The sequence below is a fragment of the Dama dama genome, chromosome 4 (genome assembly GCF_033118175.1).
Source record: "Dama dama isolate Ldn47 chromosome 4, ASM3311817v1, whole genome shotgun sequence".
Lineage (NCBI taxonomy): Eukaryota > Metazoa > Chordata > Mammalia > Artiodactyla > Cervidae > Dama > Dama dama.
In genome coordinates this window covers 64495072-64505727 of record NC_083684.1, presented here as the reverse complement: position 1 = coordinate 64505727, position 10656 = coordinate 64495072, and the positions used below count along the sequence as shown (strand labels likewise).

The 10656-nt window shown below is 39.7% G+C and overlaps 1 pseudogene; it reads right to left on the bottom strand.

Annotated features, from left to right (window-relative positions):
* Positions 1 to 9508: 9508 nt before the first annotated feature.
* LOC133054792 (vomeronasal type-1 receptor 4-like) lies at positions 9509 to 10447 on the bottom strand (annotated as a pseudogene).
* Positions 10448 to 10656: the final 209 nt, after the last annotated feature.

Here is a 10656-nt window from a genome sequence, read left to right as displayed (position 1 = left end):
CTTTTCAGTTCACAGTCACTGGTACTTTTGAGTTAGAATGTCCTGTATGGGAATATGAGGCATGGGTTACATGCATCATGTCAACTGAAATCCAATATTCTCCACTTTACAATAGTTCCCACTTGGAAATATTTGCTTGTGTTTCTGTTACCAGCAGTCTTTAAAGGATTTCATGTATAACATTTAAAGAGAACTAATATGTAAAGTTAATCACTGAAAATACTCATGTAATCACTTCTTCAGTCTTCACAAATTCATTAGGCAAGTATTGAAGGGACCTTAGTTATACAGAGGAGTGCAACCTACCCCTAGACAGGTTAATTACTTGTCAAACCTGCTTCTTAGTGCAGAGTGGGGACTGAATCCCATTGGGATACTCAAGACAGTGGTTTGAGGAACACCCCAGGTGCTTAACTGATTAAGACCCTGCCTTCCACCACAGAGGGTCCAAGTTCAATGCCTGGTCCAGGATCTAAGATCTCATGAACTTTGATGCACGGCCAAAAACAAAAAAGAGAGTGCACTGATCACCAGCCATGCCAAACAGCCAGTTACTTGCAGGCATACAATAAACCAGATCTATATTGGATTTTGATTTCACAGCTTTTCTGTTTCTATCTGTGGTATCTTTTAATTTTCAATTAAAATGATTCCATATATTTGTAAAGCTTTATTCTTTGGTACCATGTATTATGAATTAAGTCTTAGCATCTTAACACATGAACATCACTGCTGACATTAGAATACAGCAGGAGCCTGCCTCATGAGAAAGCAATGTCATGAAGATGAGAATGTCTCACTGTGAGGATTGCAATAGAAAGACTCTTTGGTTCCCTTGACAGAAACACAGGTAAAATAACATGTATTATAGAAATGTTTGAATAATCATATGTAGGCAATAAACATTAGGGCATAAAACACTAGCATGTGATAAAACAGTTTAAGACAAAACAAATTATTATTGTCCATTCATATGCTGAATCATTATGTTATTGTCTGAGCCCAGTGAATATATTAGCAATGAATTAATATTTTCAGTTGACATTAACATACAAGACAGAGAGGAAAATTTGGCACTTGTAAAGTGGATTCTCATGTCTCTCATAAACTGATATACTAGATTTGTTAGAATGTCAAAAAATTGGTTTTGGTGTCAGTTTCTGATGTGATCACTTACCCAGAATCTTGACCCGCCTTTCTCTCACAGACTCTGCTGCTCAGACGAAAGTACAACAAACATACCTTCCAGCTGCCAGGACAAGGGCTCGGTGCGATGGTCATTATACCCAGTATGTGTGTGGGAGGGAGGCAGCCAGATCCTGATAAATGGGTTTGAGACGCTGTGCTCCCCTCCCCTCCGGTCAAAACTGCAATTATCATTTCACCTGCAGCAGTGATGGGAATGCAGGCTTGGGAGCTGAGAACATTTCTGGAAACTTTTCTCTCAGTTGTTAATTACTGGAAACAATTACAAGTTTCTAGTTAGCAGCCTTAGAAGACAACTGGCTCCACTTGAGAGGCATTTTCTTTTCCATGATCCCTGAAGGGGATGGTCTCACGAGGAAGAAATTCTGAAATCACACACATTAGGGACTGACACAAACCATGTGCATCCCTCTGGATTCTTCACTTCCCTGAGAAGAGTCTGCCCTAATACTAGTACTTTCCTCACCTTCAACCATTGAATGGAACCGTCAAAGAAAGTATTGGTAAAGAAATGGAATGAGACAAAATACCTGGGAAGTATATTCGAAGAGACAAGAGGAAAAGGAGGAACATCATCAAGAACTCATTGGTATAAGAACAACTTATATCAAGTTAGACTCATTGTCATAATTCAATGCCAGGTATTATGGAAATTTTGTAGGAAATATACTTTATTATTATTGAACCCTGTGATAGGAATTGGGTGCCAAACAAGTAAATAGAAAAAAGTGTGATGGTTTGAAAACAGTTATGAATCAAAGCATGTAGATCTGATGGCTCGATTATTTTATCAAGTACTTAATTCAGGAGCATCCTGAAGAGGAAACAATATGCCACTAAAACCCAGTGCATCAGTGCAAAATTGAAAGAAAATCTGAAATGCAAGTAGGACGCTTCACAAAAAGTAAACACACTGACATCTTGATCATGTACTTCTAGCCTCCACAACTGTGAAAAACTGGGGAAACTATCTATGTTTAAACCTCCCAGGCTGTTGTATTTTATGAAGGCAAACATAAATGTAATAGAAACTGTAAGAGTCTGTCTGTTTGATCCTGGGATTCCAAGGGTGATTCTGCAATTTATGTCAGAGAAAGTGTTGCCTATGTTCTCTTCTAGAAGTTTTACGGTGTCATGTCTTCTATTTAACTCTTGGAGCCATGTTGAGTTTATTTTTATGTATGGTGTGAGGGCGTGATTCAACTTCCTGGATTTACATGAGGCTCTCCAGCTCCCGGAGAAGAGTGAGAAGAAATAACTTGATAAAGAACAAAGTGATGGAGCCAAAGTAAAACAATGCCCAGCTGTGGATGTGACTGGAGATGGAAGTAACGTCCAATGCTTCAAAGAACAGTATTGCATAGGAACCTGGAATGTTAGATCCATGAATCAAGGTACATTGGAAATGGTCAAATAGGAGATGGGAGGAGTGAACATTGACATTTTAGGAATCAGTGAATTAAAATGGGCTGGAACGGGCAAATTTAATTCAGATGACCATTATATGTACTACTATGTGCAAGAATCCATTAGAAGAAATGGAGTAACCCGCATAGTTAGCAAAATAGGCCAAAGTGCAGTATTTGGGTGTAATCTCAAAAGTGACAGAATGATCTCTGTTCGTCTCCAAGGCAAAGCATGCAATATCACAGTAATCCAGGTCAATGCCCCAACCATCAATGCTGAGGAAGCTCAAGTTGAATGGTTCAATGAAGACCTACAAGACCTTCTAGAACTAACACCAAAAAAGTTGTCCTTTTTATCATAGGGGACTGGAATACAAGGGTAGGAAATCAAGAGATACCTGGAGTAGCAGGCAACTTTGGCCTTGGGGTACAAAATGAAGCAGGGCAAAGGCTAACGAGTATGTTGCCAAGAGAACACACTGTTCATAGCAAACACCCTCTTTCAACAACACAAGGGACAACTCTACACCAGATGGACATCAGCAGATGCTCAACACCAAAATCAGATTGATTATATTCTTTGCGGCCAAAGATGGAGAGGCTCTATACAGTCAGCAAAAACAAGACCAGGAGCTGACTGTGGCTCAGATCATGAACTTCTTATTGCCAAATTCAGACTGAAATTGAAGAAAGTAGGGAAAACCTCTAACCATTCAGGTATGACTTCAATCAAATCTGTTACAATTATACAGTGGAAGTGACAAACAGCTTCATGTGAATAGATCTGATAGACTGAGTGCCTGAAGAACTGTGGACAGAGGTAGGTGACATTGTAGAGGAGTCAGTGTTCAAGAACACCCCCAAGAAAAAGAAATGCAAAAAAAAAAAAAAAGGTTGTTTGAGGAGGCCTTACAATTAACTGAGAAAAAAAGAGAAGAGAAATGAAAAGGAGAAAAGGAAAGTTATACCCATCTGAATGCAGGGAATAACAATGAGAGATAAAAAGCCTTCCTCAACTATCAATGCCAAGAAATAGAGGAAACCAATAGAATGAGAAAGTGTCGATATCTCTTCAATAAAATTGGAGATACCGAGGGAACATTTCATGCAGAGATGGGCACAGTAAAGGACAGAAATGGTATGGACCTAACAGAAGCAGAAGATATTAAGAAGAGGTGGCAAGAATATACAGAAGACTATACAGAAAAATCTCGTGACCCAGATAACCACGATGGTGTGATCACTCACACTCACCTAGAGCCAGACATCCTGGAGTCTGAAGTCAATGGGCCTTAAGAAGCATCAGGATCAAGGAAGCTAGTGGAGGTAAAGGAATTCCAGATGAGCTATTGAGAGGGTAACAGGCAGGAAGGCCGGGGGTCCTCAAATGGAAGAAATAGGCTGCAAGTGCCAGACATTTTTATCTCTCTTAAGAGGCAGGAGGAAACATCCTGGTGATATTTTTTTCCTTCTCTATAAAAATTTAAAAGGTGGCTTCTCTTAAAATGCTGTGTGCCATGACACCTGGTTTCACCTGAAACTAACTATTCTCAAACCTTGAGTCAACCAACACATTTTTCTTATGGAAATGTTTGTCTTAAGCTATGTTAATGTACCCCAGACTCTGTCTTCAATCCGCCAAGTGGCTCAGAACCTGCTTGACAAACCAGTATGTTATACTCAGATATTGTTCCCCTAATCTATGTAAATGAAACTCTTTGTATGGTAATCTGCCCTTCTACAAGATTCAAGTCAATCCTTTTATGGCCTGGGATGAATTATCTGGTGCGAAGATTATCACAAAATGCAGTTTATGGATGAAGGGCCTGGTGCCATTCTGAGTTTTACAACATAATTTCATTTCACAAAAAGACTGCTAGTGACTATATAACATCCAGCTGAAGACTAGCAGGGGGGTACTCTTTCTGCCCCCTTCTGATGCCTGTGTCAGAAGCTTTCTCTATCTCCTTTATACTTTAACAAAACTTATTACACAAAAGCTCTGAGCGATCCAGCCTCATCTCTGGCCCTGGATTGAATTAATCTCCTCCGGAGGCCAAGAATCCTGGCGTCTTATCATTCAGCAACAACCTATCACTATTTCAAGTCCTAATAGATGACGCTGTGAACATGCAGCTCTCAATACGAAAGCAAATTTGGAAAACTCAGCAGTGGCCACAGCACTGGGAAAGGTCTGTTTTCATTCCAATCCCAAAGAAAGGCAATGCCAAAGAGTGTTCAAACTACCACACGATTGCACTCATCTCACAGGCTAGCAAAGTAATGATCAAAATTCTCAAAGCCAAGCTTCAACAGTATGTGAACCAAGAACTTCCAGTGGTACAAGCTGGACTTAGCAAAGGCAGAGGAGCCAGAGATCAAATTGCCAACATCCACTGGATCATCAAATGAGCAAGAGAGTTCTAGAAAAACATCTACTTATGCCTTATTGGCTACAACAAAGCCTGTGACTGTGTGGATTACAATAAAGTGTGGAATATTATTCAGGAGATAAGAGTACCAGACCACCTGACCTGCCTCCTGTGAAGTCTGCATGCAGGTAAAGAACTAATAGAATGGACATGGAGCCATGGACTTGTTCCAAATTGGGAAAGGAGTACGTCAAGACAGTATATTGTTGCTCTGCTTATTTAATTTATATGCAGAGTACATCATGCGAAATGCCAGGCTGAATGAAGCACAAGCTGGTATCAAGATTGCCAGGAGAAATGCCAGCAACTTCAGATATGCAGATGACACCACCCTTATGGCAGAAAGTGAAGAGTAACTACAGAACCTCTGGATGAATGTGAAAGACAAGAGTGAAAAAACTGGCTTAAAACTCAAGATGTGAAACACAAAGATCCTGGCATCTGGTCCCACTATTTCACGTAAAATAGATGGAGAAACAATGGAAACAGTGACAGAATTTATTTCCTTGGTCTCCAAAATCACTGCAGGTGTTCATGCAGCCATGAAATTAAAAGATGCTTGCTGCTTTGAAGAAAAGTTATGATCAACTTAGATAGCATATTAAAAAGCAGAGATATTACTTTGCTGACAACGGTCCATCTAGTCAAGGCTATGGTTTTTCCTGTAGTGGTGGATGGATGTGAGAGTAGGACCACAAAAAAGCAGAGCACAGAAGAATTGATGCTTTTGAACTGTGGTGTTGGAGAGGACTCTTGAGAGTCCCTTGAACTACACAGAGATCAGACCAGTCAGTCCTAATGAAAATCAGTCCTGAATATTCACTGGAAGGCCTGATGCTGAAGCTGAAGCACCAATAGTTTGGCCACTTGATGAAGAATGGACTCATTGGAAAGGACCCTGATGCCCCGAAGGATTGAAGGCAGGAGAAGGGGACGACAGGATGAGATGCTTGGATGGCATCACCGACTTGATGGACATGACTTTGAGCAAGCTCCGGCAGGTGGTGCTGGACAGCGAAGCCTGGCATGCTGCAGCTCGTGGGCCCACAAAGAGTTGGACATGACTGAGCAACTACTGAACTAATTACATTGGGCCCACTGATAGTGGGGAAAATTCCCTATCTTGAATCAACTCACGAGTAAACTTAATGGACCTGAAAATTCCACTTGCCATGTAGTATAACATGACTACCCAGATGATGTCACATCCATGGGAGGAGAACCACTTATTATTTATATCATTATCAATATGTTTTCAACAGTATGAGCAATCATTACCTCCTGTGATGGTTTCTTACGAGGAAGAAGCTAGTATAAGGGGATATGCCCTCACAAAATTTAGTGGTCTTATCTTTTGTCCAATTCCTTTTGACCCCAAGGATTGCACCATGGCAGACTTCCCTGTCCATCACCAACTCCTGGAGCTTATTCAAACTGATGTCCATAGAGTGGTGATCAGTGGTGATGCCATCAGTGGTGATGCCATCCAACCATCTTAACCTCTATTGTCCCATTCTCCTCCTGCCTTCAATCCTTCCCAGCATAATGGTCTTTTCAAATGAGTCAGTTCATCTCATCAGGGCCCAAATATTGGGGTTTCAGCCAGCATCAGTTCTTCCCATGAATATTCAGGGTGGATTTGCTTTAGGATAGACTGGTTGGATCTCCTTGCAGTCTAAGGGAGTCTCAAGAGTTTTCTTCAACACCACAGCTCAAAAGCATCAATTCCTCAGTGCTCAGCTTCTTTACATCCAACTCTCAAATCCATACATGACTACTAGAAAAAGCATAGCCTTGACTAGATAGACCTTTGCAAAGTAATGTCTCTGCTTTTTAATATGCTGTCTAGGTTGGTCATAACTTTATTTCCAAGGAGCAAGCGTCTCTTAATTTCATGGCTGCAATCACCAACTTCAGTGACATTGGAGTCCCACAAATAAAGTCTCTTACTGGTTCCATAAGTTATGATGAACCTAGACAGAATAATAAAAAGCAGAGACATTACTTTGCTAACAAAGGTCCATCTAGTCAAGGCTATGGTTTTTCCAGTAGTCATGTATGCATGTGAGAGTTGGACTATAAAGAAACCTGAGCACAGAAGAATGGATTCTTTTGAACTGTGGTGTTGGATGGAGAAGACTCTTGAGAGCCCCATGGCCTGCATGGAGATCCAACCAGTCCATCCTAAAGGAAATCAGTCCTGAATATTCATTGGAAGGACTGATGTTCAACCTGAGACTACAATACTTTGGCCACCTGATGTGAAGAGCTGACTCCTTGGAAAAGACCCTGATGCTGGGAAAGATTGAAGGTGGGAGGAGAAGGGGATGAGAGGATGAGACGTTGGATGGATGGCATCACTGACTCAATGGACATGAGTTTGGAAAACTCTGGGAGTTGGTGATGGACAGGGAGGCCTGGTGTACTGCAGTTCATGGGGTCACAAAGAGTCGGACACGAGTGAGCGACTGAACTGAACTAAACTGAATCAAAAACCTCCCAGAAAAGAATGCAGGACCTGAAGGTATTACATGTGATCCTATTAAACATTTTAATAAATAACATCTATCCTTCTTAAACTATTCCCAAAAATTGAAGAGGAGGGAACACTCTTTAATGTTTTTTATCAGGCTATCTGTACACTGATATCAGTACTATAATGAGACATTACAGAAAATTACAGATCACTTTCTTGATGAATATGGTTGAGAAAATTTTCAAGAAAATATTAGCAGACAGAATTCACCAATCTATAAAAGGTGTCATAAATGATTGTCATGTAGCAATCTTCCAGAGATGCAAGGATGGTTAAAAAACCACAAATCAGTCCATGTGATGCACCACATTAAAAAAAGGAAGAGAAACACAAGATTGTGTCAGTAGACGTAGAAAAAGCATTGACAAAGTCTGACACCGATTCATGGTACATACTCTCAGAAAAATGGGCATAGAGAAAATACATCTCAACATAATAAAGGCTATTTATGACAAATCCACAGAGGTGGATATCTGAAAGCTCTTTCCTCTAAAATCAGGCCCAAGAGAAGGATGCTCACTCTTGCCACTCTGGTTTAACAGTGTGGAGGTCCTAGCCACAGCATTTGGACAAAAGTATAATAAGAGACATCCAACACCTAAGAGAAGAAGTAACACTGTCACTACTATAGATAAACGATACTTTATACAGAAAACCCTAAAGTATCCACCAGAAAACTAACTAATGAATTCAATACACACACACACACACACACACACACACACACACACATGCACACACACACACACAATGGAATATTTCTCACCCCTTAAGAATAAAGTTTTGCTGCTTCTAACATAGATGGACCTGGATATCATTCTGTTTAGTGAATTAAGACAGACAGAGAAGGACAAATACTGTATATTATCACTTGACATATGCAATTTAAATCTAGTACAAATGGATGAAAATAATGATGTAGAAAAAGACTCTCGCATATAGCGAATAAACTAGCGTTTACCATAGGGGAGAGAAAGTGGGAAGAGGCAAGACAGAGTAAAGATTCAGAAGTACACACTACTATGTAAAAAATAAATAAACTACAAGGACATACTTTACAGCACAGGGAATATAGCCAATAGTTCATAATAGCTTTAAACAAAGTATAACCTATATATTGAACCACAATGTTGTACCTCTGCACTACTATAATACTGTAAATCAACTATAATTCAATGAAAAACTTAACATAAAAGAAAAGTTCTACGTTGTGATTTGTGGTTGTAATGGCAGTCATGTTAAAATATTTACATGTAACAAATTACCAAATCTTACACTTTAAATTTTCACAATGTTATATGTCAAATATATTTCAGTTTGAAAAATCTGCTGAAATATAGTTTTCTTTCTATGTGTTTTTTATTGTACTTCACTTCAAGCTGCTCATTTCTACATGAAAATATTTTAATGTGCTAATCTCCCTGCAAGACTCTTTCTAATAAATACTGCCATCTCTCTTAACCATGTTAACTATAAACTTGTAACTGGCTTCCAAACTCTTACCTGATTTTACCGTCGAGTGATAACCAAGGTATTCTTTACTCTGCGAGAACATGAATTTCTTCAGATTTATTTCTGACGACTGTACACACTGGTCCATTTTCTTGTATAATTTTATCTATAATTCTATACCTACTTCATTTCTGGAAAACTTGTCTTGTTAGACTGAAAGTGACACATTTGAACACTTTATAATATGCACATCATTTCAAGACTTGTTGTTTATTGCATAAATCTGAACTCCTTTTCTGCAAGAAAATTTCATTGATATATTCATATTTCATGACAATATATTTTAATCGGTCTTTATATTGAAGAAGATGCTTGGCATGTCTGGTATAATAATATCTTGAGATACAAAATTTAAATTAGGATTCTGAGGGTGAATAAATGAACTGGCAATGGATCATTATATGAATAAATAAAATTCACATTTTTCTCATAATAGTAGAGGACTTTGCATTTCTTATCCAGGCCAAATAGAGCCTGTGTACACTGGAGTTATGGCTCATGAGCACAAAGGGGCTGACAGTTGAGAAGCACGCTGCTGTGATTATACTCATGTCCACAAGGAACTGGCTGGGCTGATCATAAAGAGCCAAAAGAACTTGAAAGATGGTGGAAAGAATATAAAAGTAGACAAAGGTGCTCCCAAGGAGAAGGATGGATTTAGTAGCTCTGGATTCAGGGGAGGACCTGGAGGAGTCATCAGTCCTGCGAATGTGCTGGACCTTCTTATGTCTGTACAGGATGAGAACCGTGGAGCTGCCGGCCCAGAGGGTGAGCCCCAAACATAAAACATCAGGGAATGACAGCAATGCTGCATACAAGGCGTCGTCAGTTTTGTCAGTAACAATAGAAAAACAATAGCCAAAATATCTTTCCTCTGTGATGTTTTTATCACTCCATTTGCCAATAATATTGAAAGGAAAAATGACATTTACCAACATTTGCAGGATCCAACACAGGAAAATAGAGAGAACCACATACTTGGGAGCTGTTACTTTCAGCGCTGCCCACCTGGAGTTCCAGGGACTGATCGTGATCACCTGAAAGACACTCAAGAGGCAGATGCTACTGATGGACACTCCCCTCCTCACTCTGTGCAGAAAGAAGAAAAGTTTGCAGCCAGGATCACCATGGATATGCTTCTACGCAAAGACTGCCATTGTCTGGGGGACCCCTTTACAGAGGAGGACCAAGGAGTTGGCCACAATCAGGTGCTTAAGGATCAAATCTGTGGACCGTAACTTGTAACCCATGAAATGAAGGATGATATAACTGCAAAGTAGTGAGAAATTCCCGAGGATTCCAACCACGGTCTGTGTTAAGATTATCCTGCCCATCATGAAAAAGCTGCTGACCATCCTTTCATTTCACAGACAGTGGTACTTTTGAGTTAGAATGTCCTGCATGGGAATATGAGGCATGGGTTACATGCATCATGTCAACTGAAATCCAATATTCTCCACTTAACAATAGTTCCCACTTGGAAATATTTGCTTCTTGTGTTTCTGTTACCTGCAGCTTTTAAAGGATTTCATGTATATCATTTAAAGAGAACTAATATGTAAAA